The 16,365-nt window shown below is 41.6% G+C and overlaps 1 protein-coding gene across 4 annotated transcripts in view; it reads right to left on the reverse strand.

The window, feature by feature from the left end:
- Positions 1-16,365, reverse strand: part of aifm3 (AIF family member 3) — a 426,013-nt gene that overhangs the window by 374,880 nt on the left and 34,768 nt on the right. The gene's annotated exons all lie outside the window — the stretch shown is intronic.

Raw genomic sequence — 16,365 nt, forward strand, 5'->3', positions numbered from 1 at the left:
TTAACGCTATCCCAGCTGCCTATTTCCACGTATTTAACTCACTCACTGGTGTCTATTACCGTCTATTTAACTCACTTCCAGGTGTCCATTTCTGTCTATTTAATTCACTGCCAGGTGTCTATTATGTCTATTTCACTCACTGCCAAGTGTCTATTACCATCTATTTAACTCATTGCCAAGTGTCTGTTACCGTGTATTCAATTCACTGCCAGGTGTCTATTACCGTATATTTCACTCACTGCCAAGTGTCTATTACCATGAATTCAACTCAATGCCAGGTGTCTATTACCGTCTATTCAACTTAATGCCAGGTGTCTGTTACCAACTATTCAACTCACTGCCAGGTGTCTATTTCCGTCAATTTAACTCACTGCCAAGTGTCTATTACCGTCCATTTAACTCACTGCCAGGTGTTTATTAACGTCTATTTAACTCACTGCCAGGTGTCTATTACCGTCTATTGAACTCACTGCCCGGTGTCTATTTCCATCTATTTAACTCACTGCCAGGTATCTATTACCGTCTATTTAACTCACTGCCCGGTGTCTATTACCATATATTTAACTCACTGCCAGGTGTCTGTTACCAACTATTCAACTCACTGCCAGGTGTCAATTACCGTCTATTTAACTCACTGCAAGGTGTCTATTACCGTCTATTTAACTCACTCGCCGGTGTCTATTACCATCTATTTAACTCAATGCCAGGTGTCTATTACCATCTATTCAACTCAATCCCAGGTGTCTATTACCAACTATTAAACTCGCTGCCAGGTGTCTATTACCGTCTATTCAACTCAATCCCAGGTGCATATTTCCATCTATTTAACTCACTGCCAGGTGTCTATTACCGTCTATTCAATCCACTGCCAGGTGTCTATTACCATCTATTTAACTCACTGCCAGGTGTCAATTACCGTCTATTCAACTCAATGCCATATGTCTATTACCGTCTATTTAACTCAATCCCAGGTGCCCATTTCCATCTACTTAACTCACTGCCAGGTGTCTATTACCGTCTATTCAACTCAATGCCAGGTGTCTATTACCAACTATTAAATTCGCTGCCAGGTGTCTATTACCGTCTATTCAACTCAATCCCAGGTGCATATTTCCGTCTATTTAACTCAATGCCAGGTGTCAATTACCATCTATTTAACTCACTGCCAGGTGTCAATTACCGTCTATTCAACTCAATGCCATATGTCTATTACTGTCTATTTAACTCAATCCCAGGTGCCTATTTCCATCTATTTAACTCACTGCCTGTTGTCTATTACCGTCAATTTAACTCACTGCTAGGTGTCTATCACCGTCTATTTAACTCACTCCCAGCTGTCTATTACCATCTATTTAACTCACTGCCAGTGTCTATTACCATCTATTTAACTCACTACCAGGTGTCTATTACCATCTATTTAACTCACTGCCAGGTGTCTGTTACCGTCTATTCAACTCAATGCCAGGTGTCTATTACCGTCTATTTAACTCACTTCCAGGTGTCTATTTCTGTATATTTCACTCACTGCCAAGTGTCTATTACCGTCTATTTAACTCACTGCCAGGTGTCTATTACCATCTATTTAACTCACTGCCATGTGTTTATTACCGTCCATTTAACTCAGTGCCAGGTGTCTATTACCATCTATTTAACTCACTGCCAGGTGTTTATTACCGTCTGTTCAACTCAATGCCAGGTGTCTATTTCCGTCTATTTAACTCGCTGCCAGTGTCTATAACCGTCTATTTAACTCACTGCCAGGTGTCTATTACCGTCTGTTCAACTCAATGCCAGGTGTCTATTTCCGTCTATTTAACTCGCTGCCAGTGTCTATAACCGTCTATTTAACTCACTGCCAGGTGTCTATTACCGTCTGTTCAACTCAATGCCAGGTGTCTATTTCCGTCTATTTAACTCGCTGCCAGTGTCTATAACCGTCTATTTAACTCACTGCCAGGTGTCTATTACCGTCTGTTCAACTCAATGCCAGGTGTCTATTTCCGTCTATTTAACTCACTGCCAGGTGTCTATTACCGTCTGTTCAACTCAATGCCAGGTGTCTATTTCCGTCTATTTAACTCGCTGCCAGTGTCTATAACCGTCTATTTCACTCACTGCCAGGTGTCTATTACCGTCTATTTAATTCACTGCCAGGTACTTATTACCGTCTATTTCACTCACAGCCAAGTGTCTATTCCATTTTTTTAACTCACTGCCAGTGTCTACTTCAGTCTATTTAACTCACTGACAGGTGTCAATTTCTGGCTATGTAACTCACTCCCAGGTGTCTATTACAGTCTATTTAACTCACTGCCAGGTGCCTATTCCCGTCTATTTAACTCACTGCCAGGTGTCTATTACCGTCTATTTAACTCACTACCAGGTGCCTATTACCGTCTATTTAACTCACTACCAGGTGCCTATTACCGTCTATTTATCTCACTGCCAGGTGTCTATTACCGTCTATTTAACTCACTGCCAGGTGTCTATTACCGTCCATTTAACTCACTGCCAGTTGTCTATTATGATCTATTTAACTCACTGCCAGGTGTCTATTACCATATATTCAACTCACTGTCAGGTGTCTATTACAGTCTATTCATTTCACTGCCAGGTATCTATTACCGTCAATTTAACTCACTGCCAGGTGTCTATTTCCGTCTATTTAACTCCCTGCCAGTGTCTATTGCTGTCTATTTCACTCATTGCCAGGTGTCTATTTCCATCTATTTAACTAACTGCCAGGTGTCTATTACCGTCTATTTAACTCACTGCCAGGTGTCTATTACCAAATATTTAACACACTGCCAGGTGTCTATTACCGTCCATTCACCTCAATGCCAGGTGTCTATTACCGTCTATTTAACTCACTGCCAGGTGTCTATTACCGTCTATTCAACTGAATGCCAAGTGTCTATTACCAACTATTTAACTCACTGCCAGGTGTGTATTACCATATATTTAACTCATTGCCAGGTGTCTATTACCGTCTATTCAACTCAATGCTCTGCCTATTACCGTCTATTTAACTCAATCCCAGGTGCCTATTTCTGTCTATTTAACTCAATGCCAGGTGTCGATTACAGTCTATTCAACTCAATCCCAGGTGCCTATTTCCATCTATTTATCTCACTGCCAGGTGTCTATTACCGTCTATTCAACCCACTGCCAGGTGTCTATTTCTGTCTATTTAACTCACTGCCAGGTGTCTATTTCTGTCTATTTAACTCACTGCCAGGTGTCTATTTCCGTCTATTTAACTCACTGCCAGGTGTCTATTACCGTCTGTTCAACCCACTGCCAGGTGTCTATTTCTGTCTATTAAACTCACTGCCAGGTGTCTATTACCGTCTATTCAACCCACTGCCAGGTGCCTATTTCTGTCTATTTAACTCACTGCCAGGTGTCTATTACCGTCTATTTAACGCTATCGCAGCTGCCTATTTCCACATATTTAACTCACTCCCTGGTGTCTATTACCGTCTATTTAACTCACTTCCAGGTGTCCATTTCTGTCTATTTAATTCACTGCCAGGTGTCTATTACCATTAACTCACTGCCAGTGTCTATTTCCGTCTATTTAACTCACTGCCAGGTGTCTATTATGTCTATTTCACTCACTGCCAAGTGTCTATTACCATCTATTTAACTCATTGCCAAGTGTCTGTTACCGTGTATTCAATTCACTGCCAGGTGTCTATTACCGTATATTTCACTCACTGCCAAGTGTCTATTACCATGAATTCAACTCAATGCCAGGTGTCTATTACCGTCTATTCAACTTAATGCCAGGTGTCTGTCACCAACTATTCAACTCACTGCCAGGTGTCTATTTCCGTCAATTCAACTCACTGCCAAGTGTCTATTACCGTCCATTTAACTCACTGCCAGGTGTTTATTAACGTCTATTTAACTCACTGCCAAGTGTCTATTACCGTCCATTTAACTCACTGCCAGGTGTTTATTAACGTCTATTTAACTCACTGCCAGGTGTCTATTACCGTCTATTGAACTCACTGCCCGGTGTCTATTTCCATCTATTTAACTCACTGCCAGGTGTCTATTACCGTCTATTTAACTCACTGCCCGGTGTCTATTACCATATATTTAACTCACTGCCAGGTGTCTATTACCGTCTATTCAACTCAATGCCAGGTGTCTGTTACCAACTATTCAACTCACTGCCAGGTGTCAATTACCGTCTATTTAACTCACAGCAAGGTGTCTATTACCGTCTATTTAACTCACTCGCCGGTGTCTATTACCATCTATTTAACTCAATGCCAGGTGTCTATTACCATCTATTCAACTCAATCCCAGGTGTCTATGACCAACTATTAAACTCGCTGCCAGGTGTCTATTACCGTCGATTCAACTCAATCCCAGGTGCATATTTCCATCTATTTAACTCACTGCCAGGTGTCTATTACAGTCTATTCAATCCACTGCCAGGTGTCTATTACCATCTATTTAACTCACTGCCAGGTGTCAATTACCGTCTATTCAACTCAATGCCATATGTCTATTACCGTCTATTTAACTCAATCCCAGGTGCCCATTTCCATCTACTTAACTCACTGCCAGGTGTCTATTACCGTCTATTCAACTCAATGCCAGGTGTCTATTACCAACTATTAAATTCGCTGCCAGGTGTCTATTACCGTCTATTCAACTCAATCCCAGGTGCATATTTCCGTCTATTTAACTCAATGCCAGGTGTCAATTACCATCTATTTAACTCACTGCCAGGTGTCAATTACCGTCTATTCAACTCAATGCCATATGTCTATTACTGTCTATTTAACTCAATCCCAGGTGCCTATTTCCATCTATTTAACTCACTGCCTGTTGTCTATTACCGTCAATTTAACTCACTGCTAGGTGTCTATCACCGTCTATTTAACTCACTACCAGGTGTCTATTACCATCTATTTAACTCACTGCCAGGTGTCTGTTACCGTCTATTCAACTCAATGCCAGGTGTCTATTACCGTCTATTTAACTCACTTCCAGGTGTCTATTTCTGTATATTTCACTCACTGCCAAGTGTCTATTACCGTCTATTTAACTCACTGCCAGGTGTCTATTACTATCTATTTAACTCACTGCCATGTGTTCATTACCGTCCATTTAACTCAGTGCCAGGTGTCTATTACCATCTATTTAACTCACTGCCAGGTGTCTATTACCGTCTGTTCAACTCAATGCCAGGTGTCTATTTCCGTCTATTTAACTCGCTGCCAGTGTCTATAACCGTCTATTTCACTCACTGCCAGGTGTCTATTACCGTCTATTTAATTCACTGCCAGGTACTTATTACCGTCTATTTCACTCACAGCCAAGTGTCTATTCCATTTTTTTAACTCACTGCCAGTGTCTACTTCAGTCTATTTAACTCACTGACAGGTGTCAATTTCTGGCTATGTAACTCACTGCCAGGTGCCTATTCCCGTCTATTTAACTCACTGCCAGGTGTCCATTTCTTTCTATTTAACTCACTCCCAGGTGTCTATTTCCGTCTATTTAACTCACTGCCAGGTGTCTATTTCCGTCTATTTAACTCACTGCCAGGTGTCTATTCCCGTCTATTTAACTCACTGCCAGGTGTCTATTTCCGTCTATTTAACTCACTGCCAGGTGTCTATTTCCGTCTATTTAACTCACTGCCAGGTGTCTATTCCCGTCTATTTAACTCACTGCCAGGTGTCCATTTCTTTCTATTTAACTCACTCCCAGGTGTCTATTACAGTCTATTTAACTCACTGCCAGGTGTCTATTTCCGTCTATTTAACTCACTGCCAGGTGTCTATTACCGTCTATTTAACTCACTACCAGGTGCCTATTACCGTCTATTTAACTCACTACCAGGTGTCTATTACCGTCTATTTAACTCACTGCCAGGTGTCTATTACCGTTCATTTAACTCACTGCCAGTTGTCTATTATGATCTATTTAACTCACTGCCAGGTGTCTATTACCATATATTCAACTCACTGTCAGGTGTCTATTACAGTCTATTCATTTCACTGCCAGGTATCTATTACCGTCTATTTAACTCACTGCCAGTTGTTTATTGCCATCTATTTAACTCACTGTCAGGTGTCTATTTCTGTCAATTTAACTCAATGCCAGGTGTCTATTTCCATCTATTTAACTCACTGCCAGGTGTCTATTACCGTCTATTTAACTCACTGCCAGGTGTCTATTACCAAATATTTAACACACTGCCAGGTGTCTATTACCGTCCATTCACCTCAATGCCAGGTGTCTATTACCGTCTATTTAACTCACTGCCAGGTGTCTATTACCGTCTATTCAACTGAATGCCAAGTGTCTATTACCAACTATTTAACTCACTGCCAGGTGTGTATTACCATATATTTAACTCATTGCCAGGTGTCTATTACCGTCTATTTAACTCAATCCCAGGTGCCTATTTCTGTCTATTTAACTCAATGCCAGGTGTCTATTACCGTCTACTTAACTCACGGCCAGGTGTCGATTACAGTCTATTCAACTCAATCCCAGGTGCATATTTCCGTCTATTTATCTCACTGCCAGGTGTCTATTACCGTCTATTCAACCCACTGCCAGGTGTCTATTTCTGTCTATTTAACTCACTGCCAGGTGTCTATTTCTGTCTGTTTAACTCACTGCCAGGTGTCTATTTCCGTCTATTTAACTCACTGCCAGGTGTCTATTACCGTCTATTCAACCCACTGCCAGGTGTCTATTACAGTCTATTTAACTCACTGCCAGGGGTCTTTTACCGTCTATTTAACTCACTGCCAGGTGTCTATTTCCGTCTATTTAACTCACTGCCAGGTGTCTATTACCGTCTGTTCAACCCACTGCCAGGTGTCTATTTCTGTCTATTAAACTCACTGCCAGGTGTCTATTACCGTCTATTCAACCCACTGCCAGGTGCCTATTTCTGTCTATTTAACTCACTGCCAGGTGTCTATTACCGTCTATTTAACGCTATCGCAGCTGCCTATTTCCACGTATTTAACTCACTCCCTGGTGTCTATTACCGTCTATTTAACTCACTTCCAGGTGTCCATTTCTGTCTAATTAATTCACTGCCAGGTGTCTATTACCATTAACTCACTGCCAGTGTCTATTTCCGTCTATATAACTCACTGCCAAGTGTGTGTTACCGTGTATTCAATTCACTGCCAGGTGTCTATTACCGTATATTTCACTCACTGCCAAGTGTCGATTACCAAGTATTTAACTCACTGCCAGGTGTCTATTACCATGAATTCAACTCAATGCCAGGTGTCTATTACCGTGTATTTAACTCACTGCCAGGTGTCTATTACCGTCTATTCAACTCACTGCCAGGTGTCTATTTCCGTCAATTTAACTCACTGCCAAGTGTCTATTACCGTCCATTTAACTCACTGCCATGTGTTTATTAACGTCTATTTAACTCACTGCCAGGTGTCTATTTCCATCTATTTAACTCACTGACAGGTGTCTATTACCGTCTATTTAACTCAATACCAGGTGTCTGTTACCAACTATTCAACTCACTGCCAGGTGTCAATTACCGTGTATTTAACTCACTGCAAGGTGTCTATTACCGTCTATTTAACTCACTCGCCGGTGTCTATTACCATCTATTTAACTCAATGCCAGGTGTCTATTACCATCTATTCAACTCAATCCCAGGTGTCTATTACCACCTATTAAACTCGCTGCCAGGTGTCTATTACCGCCTATTCAACTCAATCCCAGGTGCATATTTCCATCTATTTAACTCACTGCCAGGTGTCTATCACCGTCTATTCAATCCACTGCCAGGTGTCTATTACCATCTATTTAACTCAGTGCCAGGTGTCAATTTCCGTCTATTCAACTCAATCCCAGGTGCATATTTCCGTCTATTTAACTCACTGCCAGGTGTCTATTACCGTCTATTTAACTCACTTCCAGGTGTCTATTTCTGTCCATTTCACTCACTGCCAGGTGTCTATTACTATCTATTTAACTCACTGCCATGTGTTTATTACCGTCCATTTAACTCACTGCCAGGTGTTTATTACCGTCTATTCAACTCAATGCCAGGTGTCTATTACCGTCTATTTAACTCACTGCCAGGTGTCCAGTTCCGTCTATTTAACTCACTGCCAGGTGTCTATTACCGTCTGTTCAACTCAATGCCAGATGTCTATTTAACTCGCTGCCAGTGTCTATAACCGTCTATTTCACTCACTGCCAGGTGTCTATTACCGTTATTTAATTCACTGCCAGGTACTTATTACTGTCTATTTCACTCACAGCCAAGTGTCTATTCCATTTTTTTAACTCACTGCCAGTGTCTACTTCAGTCTATTTAACTCACTGACAGGTGTCAATTTCTGGCTATGTAACTCACCGCCAGGTGCCTATTACCGTCTATTTAACTCACTGCCAGGTGTCCATTTCTGTCTATTTAACTCACTCCCAGGTGTCTATTACCGTCTATTTAACTCACTGCCAGGTGTCTATTTCCGTCTATTTAACTCACTGCCAGGTGTCTATTACCGTCTATTTAACTCACTGCCAGGTGTCTATTTAACTCACTCCCACGTGTCTATTGTTGTCTATTTAACTTACTGCCAGGTGTTTATTAACGTTTATTTAAATAACGGCCAGGTGTCTAATACCATCTATTTAACTAACTGCCACGTGTCTATTACCGTCTATTCAACTGACTGCCAGGTGTCTATTACCATCGATTTAACTCACTGCCAGGTGCCTATTTCCGTTTATTTAACTCACTGCCAGGTGTCTATTACCGTCTATTTAACTCACTGCCAGGTGCCTATTTCCGTCTATTTAACTCAATGCCAGGTGTCTATTACCGTCTATTTAACTCACTGCCAGTGTCTATAACCGTCTATTTAATTCACTGCCAGTGTCTATTACCGTCTATTTAATTCACTGCCAGTGTCTATTGCCATCTATCTAATTCACTGCCAGGTGTCTATTACCGTCTATTTAATTCACTGCCAGTGTCTATTACCATCTATCTAACTCACTGCCAGGTGTCTATTACCATCAATTTACTCACTGCCAGTGTCTATTAACTTCTATTCAACTCACTGCCAGGTGTCTATTTCCGTCTATTTAGCTCACTGCCAGGTGTCTATTTCCGTCTATTTAACTCCCTGCCAGTGTCTATTGCTGTCTATTTCACTCATTGCCAGGTGTCTATTTCCGTCTATTTAACTCACTGCCAGGTGTCTATTACCGTCTATTTAACTCACTGCCAGGTGTCTATTACCAAATATTTAACACACTGCCAGGTGTCTATTACCGTCCATTCACCTCAATGCCAGGTGTCGATTACCGTCTATTTAACTCACTGCCAGGTGTCTATTACCGTCTATTCAACTGAATGCCAAGTGTCTATTACCAACTATTTAACTCACTGCCAAGTGTCTATTACCATCTATTTAACTCACTGCCAAGTGTCTGTTACCGTGTATTCAATTCACTGCCAGGTGTCTATTACCGTATATTTCACTCACTGCCAAGTGTCTATTACCAAGTATTTAACTCACTGCCAGGCGTCTATTACCATGAATTCAACTCAATGCCAGGTGTCTATTACCGTCCATTTAACTCACTGCCAGGCGTCTATTACCATGAATTCAACTCAATGCCAGGTGTTTATTAACGTCTATTTAACTCACTGCCAGGTGTCTATTTCCATCTGTTTAACTCACTGACAGGTGTCTATTACCGTCTATTTAACTCACTGCCAGGTGTCTATTACCGTCTATTTAACTCACTGTCCGGTGTCTATTTCCATCTATTTAACTCACTGCCAGGTGTCTATTACCATCTATTTAACTCACTGCCCGGTTTCTATTACCATATATTTAACTCACTGCCAGGTGTCTATTACCGTCTATTCAACTCAATGCCAGGTGTCTGTTACCAACTATTCAACTCACTGACAGGTGTCAATTACCGTCTATTTAACTCACTGCAAGGTGTCTATTGCCGTCTATTTAACTCACTCGCCGGTGTCTATTACCATCTATTTAACTCAATGCCAGGTGTCTATTACCATCTATTCAACTCAATCCCAGGTGTCTATTACCAACTATTAAACTCGCTGCCAGGTGTCTATTACCGTCTATTCAACTCAATCCCAGGTGCATATTTCCATCTATTTAACTCACTGCCAGGTGTCTATTACCGTCTATTCAATCCACTGCCAGGTGTCTATTACCATCTATTTAACTCACTGCCAGGTGTCAATTACCGTCTATTCAACTCAATGCCATATGTCTATTACCGTCTATTTAACTCAATCCCAGGTGCTCATTTCCGTCTACTTAGCTCACTGCCAGGTGTCTATTACCGTCTATTCAACTCAATCCCAGGTGCATATTTCCGTCTATTTAACTCACTGCCAGGTGTCAATTCCGTCTATTCAACTCAATGCCAGGTGTCTATTACCGTCTATTTAACTCACTTCCAGGTGTCTATTTCTGTCTATTTCACTCACTGCCAAGTGTCTATTACCGTCTATTTAACTCACTGCCAGGTGTCTATTTAACTCACTCCCATGTGTCTATTGTTGTCTATTTAACTTACTGCCAGGTGTTTATTAATGTCTATTTAAATAACGGCCAGGTGTCTAATACCATCTATTTAACTAACTGCCACGTGTCTATTACCGTCTATTTAACTCACTGCCAGGTGCCTATTTCCGTCTATTTAACTCAATGCCAGGTGTCTATTACCGTCTATTTAACTCACTGCCAGTGTCTATAACCGTCTATTTAATTCACTGCCAGTGTCTATTACCGTCTATTTAATTCACTGCCAGTGTCTATTACCGTCTATTTAACTCACTACCAGGTGTCTATTACCATCTATTTAACTCACTGCCAGGTGTCTATTACCGTCTATTTAACTCACTTCCAGGTGTCTATTTCTGTCTATTTCACTCACTGTCAAGTGTCTATTACCGTCTATTTAACTCACTGCCAGGTGTCTATTACTATCTATTTAACTCACTGCCAGGTGTTTATTACCGTCTATTCAACTCAATGCCAGTTGTCTATTACCGTCTATTTAACTCACTGCCAGGTGTCCAGTTCCGTCTATTTAACTCACTGCCAGCTGTTTATTACCGTCTATTTAACTCGCTGCCAGTGTCTATAACCGTCTATTTCACTCACTGCCAGGTGTCTATTACCGTCTATTTCACTCACAGCCAAGTGTCTATTCCATTTTTTTAACTCACTGCCAGTGTCTACTTCAGTCTATTTAACTCACTGACAGGTGTCAATTTCTGGCTATGTAACTCACTGCCAGGTGTCTATTACCGTCTATTTAACTCACTGCCAGGTGTCTATTTCCGTCTATTTAACTCACTGCCAGGTGTCTATACCGTCTATTTAACTCACTGCCAGGTGCCTATTTCCGTCTATTTAACTCACTACCAGGTGTCTATTACCATCTATTTAACTCACTGCCAAGTGTCTATTACCGTCTATTTAACTCACTTCCAGGTGTCTATTTCTGTCTATTTAACTCACTGCCAGGTGTCTATTTAACTCACTCCCACGTGTCTATTGTTGTCTATTTAACTTACTGCCAGGTGTTTATTAATGTCTATTTAAATAACGGCCAGGTGTCTAATACCATCTATTTAACTCACTGCCAGGAGTCTATTTCTGTCATTTTAACTCACTGCCAGGTGTCTATTACCGTCTATTTAACTCACAGCCAGGTGCCTATTTCCGTCTATTTAACTCACTGCCAGTGTCTATAACCGTCTATTTAATTCACTGCCAGTGTCTATTACCGTCTATTTAATTCACTGCCAGTGTCTATTACCATCTATCTAATTCACTGCCAGGTGTCTATTACCATCTATTTAATTCACTGCCAGTGTCTATTACCATCTATCTAACTCACTGCCAGGTGTCTATTACCATCAATTTACTCACTGCCAGTGTCTATTAACGTCTATTCAACTCACTGCCAGGTGTCTATTTCCGTCTATTTAGCTCACTGCCAGGTGTCTATTTCCGTCTATTTAACTCACTGCCAGGTGTCTATTACTGTCTATTTAACTCACTCCCAGCTGTCTATTGCCATCTATTTAACTCAATGCCAGGTGTCCATTTCTGTCTACTTAGCTCACTGCCAGGCGTCTATTTCCAACTATTTGACTCACTACCAGGTGTCTATTACCGTCTATTCAACTTACTGACAGGTGTCTATTTCTGTCAATTTAACACACTGCCAGGTGTCTATTTCCGTCTATTTAACGCACTGTCAGGTGTCTATTACCGTTTATTCAACTCAATGCCAGGTGTCTATTTCCATCTATTTAACTCACTGCCAGGTGTCTATTTAACTCACTGCCTGTTGTCTATTACCGTCTATTTAACTCACTGCCAGGTGTCTATTACCGTCTAGTTCAATTCAATTTCAATTTCAATTTGAATTTCAATTTTATTGGTCACATAACTAAATACAAGAAGTGTAATCTAGTCAGTGAAATGCTTTATTCTTGACGAGCCGAGAGCACCAAGCAGCAAGAACATTTAGCTGCCTGGTACGCACGGAGCTCGCAAGGACGGCAGCCATCTTCATCGGCACCATCACAAAAAAACACATACCGACATATACATGCATACATACTTTAAATATAAATAAAGCAGACATAAAATAAATAAAAGACATAAAAAGACAGCACATAAAATGAACAAGCAATAATGTAAAAAAAGTAATTTCTACAGTAATTACATTGATATTTCTACCCAGGCTTCTAGAATAATCTCTGGTTACAGGGTGGCCGCACTGGGAGAGCATCGTGAGGAACTCACAACTTATAATTAAATAAATTTAATTAATTAATTAATTAATTAATTTAATTAAATAAATAAAGTGCCTCCTCAATCTTTCTCGATGTTTCCATCTTGGTCTCTCTCGATGTTTCCCCTCTCTCTCTCTCGATGTTTCCTCTGTCTTTCTCGATGTTTCCTCTCAGTTTTTCTCGATGTTTCCCCTCGGTTTCTTCCACACACCTGGCCTGCACATTACCCCTGGATGTCCAACTTGGCGTCCGGGTAATCGGGTTCCGCTCCTGCTCTCATCCTTCAAACTATCACTCCAGCTCTCGACCTTCAAACTGTCACTCCAGCTCTCGACCTTCAAACTGTCTCTCCAGCTCTCGACCTTCAAACTGTCTCTCCAGCTATCGCTCCTTCAAACTGTCTCTCCAGCTCTCGTCCTTCAAACTGTCTCTCCAGCTCTCGACCTTCAAACTGTCTCTCCAGCTCTCGACCTTCAAACTGTCTCTCCAGCTCTCGTCTTTCAAACTGTCTCTCCAGCTCTCGACCTTCAAAACTGTCTCTCCGGCTCTCGTCCTTCAAACTGTCTCTCCAGCTCTCGACCTTCAAACTATTCAACCCACTGCTAGGTGTCTATTACCATCTATTTAACTCACTGCCAGCTGTCTATTACCGCCTATTTAACTCACTGCCAGGTGTCTATTACAGTATATTTAACTCACTCCCAGCTGTCTATTACCGCCTATTTAACTCACTGCCAGGTGTCTATTACCGTCTATTCAACTCAATGCCAGTTGTCTATTACCGTCTATTTAACTCACTGCCAGGTGTCTATTTCTGTATATTTAACTCACTGCCACGTGTCTATTACCGTCTATTTCACTCACTGCCAGGTGTCTATTTCGATCTATTTATCTCACTGCCAGGTGTGTATTTCTGTCCATTTACCTGACTGCCAGGTGTCTATTACCATCTATTTAACTCACTGCCAGGTGTCTATTTCCGTCTATTCAACTGACTGCCAGGTGTCTATTTCTGTCAATTTAACTCACTGCCAGGTGCCTATTACCGTCTATTCAACTCACTGCCAGGTGTCTATTACCGTGTATTTAATTCACTGCCAGGTATTTATTACCATCTATTTCACTCACTGCCAAGTGTCTATTACCATCTATTTAACTCACTGCCAGTGTCTATTACCATTTTTTAACTCACTACCAGGTGTCTATTACCGTCTATTTAACTCACTGCCAGGTGTCTATTACCATCTATTTAACTCACTGCCAGTGTCTATTACCATTTTTTACCTCACTTCCAGGTGTCTATTACCATCTATTTAAGTCATTGCCTGGTGTCTATTACCGTCTATTTAACTCACTGCCAGGCGTCTATTACCGTCTGCTTAATCCATTGTCAGGTGTCTATTACCGTCTGCTTAACTCACTGCCAGGTGTCTATTATCGTCTATTTAACACACTTCCAGGTGGCTATTACCATCAAATTAACTCACTGCCAGCTGTCCATTACCGTCTATTTAACTCACAGCCGGGTGTCTATTTAACACACTTCTAGGTGTCTATTTCCGTCTATTTAACTCATTGCCGGGTGTCTATTACAGTCTATTTAACTCACTGCTGGGGTCAAGGTAAAAGCATTCACGTCGCGGCCCTGTTTCAACCAATTCTACCACCACCACGCACAGCATGCCTGAAGACGGAAGTAGTCGTCGATGTCAGAAACACGGGTCTTTTTCAGGACCGGCATTGACTGTTATATCTGCTAACGTTGAAGGGTTCTCTATAGCTAAACAAAACATCCTCGCTACATTATGCAATGAGTTGGAGTGTGATGTCCTCTGCCTGCAGGAGACACATAGAGGAAGTGAGAAGAACCGCCCAAAAATACCAGGAATGGTCCTGGCTATTGAAAGACCTCATCGACAATATGGCAGTGCTGTATTTGTTAGAGCTGGTTCAGTTGTAGAAGCCACTTCTAAAACAGAGGAGGACAACATCGAAATTCTAACCGTAGAGTTGAGCAAAGTAGTAGTGACCTCAGTGTACAAGCCACCTGGCACAGATTTCAGCTTCTCTAACCCTGTACCCAACCTGCACAATAAACCACAGATCATCATTGGAGACTTTAATAGCCACAGTACCCAATGGGGGTACAAGGAGACCAACAACGATGGAGAAGCAGTCGAAGAATGGATGGACGCTAACCAGCTTAGTTTCATCCTCGATCCTAAATTGCCAGCCTCCTTCCACAGTGCCCACTGGAAGTGTAGATATAATCCAGATCTTGCCATTGCCAGCAACGACATCACTAGCCTCTGCAAGAAGCTTGTCACAGACCCAATACCACAGACACAACACCATCCTATTGGCATCCAGGTAAATGCAGCAGTGTTACCAACCGTCGTACCATTCAAAAGGCGCTTCAACTTCAAGAAGGCCGATTGGAACGGTTTTACATGAGCACTTGACTGCAAGGTTAAACGCATTAAACTACTACCTGAGCACTACAACCTCTTGGCAAAAGCTGTCCAAAAAACAGCTAGAAGGAAGATCCCCCGAGGTTGCAGAGTACACTACATCCCTGGTCTCACCAAGGAGAATGCTGAACTCTACTGGGAGTATGTCTCAATGTTTGAATCTGACCCCTTCTCAGAGGAAACAATATCTACCGCTGAGAGGGTGATGTTAAGTATCTCTCAAGAACGTCAAAACACCTGGAACACCCTGATAGAGACAACAGATCTTACAAAAAACAGCAAGAATGCATGGTCTCTTATACGCAAACTTGGAGGTGATCCCAAGAAAGCTGCCCAACATCCATATGTGTCTGCTAACCAAGTTGCACACCAGTTGCTCCTAAATGGAAAAATCAACAAGAAACAACCAAGAGCACAACTAGATAGGAAGAAGTACAGCGATGATCCTGGCTTCACTAGACCATTCACCATGGAAGAGCTGGAAACTGGTATATCTAGTCTAAAACACGGGAAAGCAATTGGTCTTGACAACATAGCAACGGAGCAGATAAAGCATTTTGGACAGAAAGCAAAGAAATGGCTCCTACAATTGTTCAACCACTGTCTGGCAAAACACAAGCTACCTAATATCTGGCAGAAGGCACATGTAATAGCACTATTAAAGCCTGGAAAAGATCCCTCAGATCCTAAGAGTTTTCAGCCAATTTCACTGCTTGCCACACCTATAAGCTGTTTGAACGCCTGATACTCAATAGGATAGCACCAACTGTAGATGAGAAGATCATTCCAGATCAAGCAGGTTTCCGCCTCGGCAAATCAACAACAAGCCAACTGCTCAACCTCACACAACACATCGAAGATGGTTTTGAGCAAGGGATGGTAACAGGTGCTGTTTTTGTCGACCTGTCAGCAGCATACGATACAGTGAACCACAGACGTCTCCTCTGCAAGATTCTAGAGATAACAAAAGAGATTCACTTAACAGAGCTGTTAGAAAGCATGCTTCAGAATCGCCGGTTCTATGTTGAACTAGGTGGGAAGCGCAGCAGGTGGCGT

Source organism: Somniosus microcephalus, chromosome 19 (assembly GCF_052327205.1).
Source record: "Somniosus microcephalus isolate GS21.2 chromosome 19, FLI_Smic_1.0, whole genome shotgun sequence".
NCBI classification, from domain to species: domain Eukaryota; kingdom Metazoa; phylum Chordata; class Chondrichthyes; order Squaliformes; family Somniosidae; genus Somniosus; species Somniosus microcephalus.